We start from the raw sequence: 2,092 nt of genomic DNA on the forward strand, positions 1-2,092 counted from the left end.
TACATACCCCATCATTTCTTCACGTTTTAGGCCATTTCTGAAATTTTCGCTTCGATAGTGTGTCCCCTATAATACAAAATGAACATTTTGCATCTCCCACAAGTGGCCATTTTTTTCCGCCACTGAAGAACACGACCTCGGGAACTCGGACCTAGGACGTGGCCATGTAAGTCATAGGCCACCCCAACTTTTGCAAAATACTGTTTCTTTTCACTTTTCATGATCTAAGGCGCGTTCCGACGGCGTTTTGAACAAATTTATGAGAAAAAAAATTTTGACCCTCGGACCAAAATTTTTTCGTTCGGGGCCCCATGGCCTATGGCCAGTATGGGAACTCGGGATGCCGATATGACAAAATTTGTCAAAAAATCACTAAAAAGTCGCTATGGCCCATTATTTAGAGCTTGTTGAGACCTTTCTAAAACACCTTGGTTGACCCCTGTCCGATAAGTAGTTTTCGAGATATTCGAGAAAATGTGATTTTTTGGGACTTAGAAAATTTTTGACCCGTACCCTAAGAAAAAGTGATTTTTTCATAGGACAATTTTTTCTTCGCAAATACTGTTTGGTTTCACTTTTCATTATTAGAAACGCGTTCCGAAGCCATTTTCATCAAAATCTCGTGAAAAAAAAATTTCACCCCCGGACCAAAAGTTGGCCGTTCGGTGCCCTATGGCCTATGGCCAGTATGGGAACCAAGGATGCCGATATGCGAAAAAGTGTCAAAAAAATCACTTGAAAGTCGCTATGGCTCATTAAATAGAGCTTGTAAAGACCTTTCTAAAACACCTTGGTTGACCCCTGTCCGATAAGTAGTTTTCGAGATATTCGAGAAAATGTGATTTTTTGGGACTTAGAAAATTTTTGACCCGTACCCTAAGAAAAAGTGATTTTTTCATAGGACAATTTTTTCTTCGCAAATACTGTTTGGTTTCACTTTTCATTATTAGAAACGCGTTCCGAAGCCATTTTCATCAAAATCTCGTGAAAAAAAAATTTCACCCCCGGACCAAAAGTTGGCCGTTCGGTGCCCTATGGCCTATGGCCAGTATGGGAACCAAGGATGCCGATATGCGAAAAAGTGTCAAAAAATCACTTGAAAGTCGCTATGGCTCATTAAATAGAGCTTGTAAAGACCTTTCTAAAACACCTTGGTTGACCCCTGTCCGATACGTAGTTTTCGAGATATTCGAGAATAATGTGATTTTTTGGGACTTAGAAAATTTTTGACCCGTACCCTAAGAAAAAGTGATTTTTTCATAGGACAATTTTTTCTTCGCAAATACTGTTTGGTTTCACTTTTCATTATTAGAAACGCGTTCCGAAGCCATTTTCATCAAAATCTCGTGAAAAAAAAATTTCACCCCCGGACCAAAAGTTGGCCGTTCGGTGCCCTATGGCCTATGGCCAGTATGGGAACCAAGGATGCCGATATGCGAAAAAGTGTCAAAAAATCACTTGAAAGTCGCTATGGCTCATTAAATAGAGCTTGTAAAGACCTTTCTAAAACACCTTGGTTGACCCCTGTCCGATAAGTAGTTTTCGAGATATTCGAGAATAATGTGATTTTTTGGGACTTAGAAAATTTTTGACCCGTACCCTAAGAAAAAGTGATTTTTTCATAGGACAATTTTTTCTTCGCAATACTGTTTGGTTTCACTTTTCATTATTAGAAACGCGTTCCGAAGCCATTTTCATCAAAATCTCGTGAAAAAAAAATTTCACCCCCGGACCAAAAGTTGGCCGTTCGGTGCCCTATGGCCTATGGCCAGTATGGGAACCAAGGATGCCGATATGCGAAAAAGTGTCAAAAAATCACTTGAAAGTCGCTATGGCTCATTAAATAGAGCTTGTAAAGACCTTTCTAAAACACCTTGGTTGACCCCTGTCCGATAAGTAGTTTCGAGATATTCGAGAATAAGTGATTTTTTGGACTTAGAAAATTTTTGACCCGTACCCTAAGAAAAAGTGATTTTTTCATAGGACAATTTTTTCTTCGCAAATACTGTTTGGTTTCACTTTTCATTATTAGAAACGCGTTCCGAAGCCATTTTCATCAAAATCTCGTGAAAAAAAAATTTCACCCCCGGAC

This window comes from Anopheles stephensi, unplaced genomic scaffold (assembly GCF_013141755.1).
Source record: "Anopheles stephensi strain Indian unplaced genomic scaffold, UCI_ANSTEP_V1.0 ucontig171, whole genome shotgun sequence".
NCBI lineage: Eukaryota > Metazoa > Arthropoda > Insecta > Diptera > Culicidae > Anopheles > Anopheles stephensi.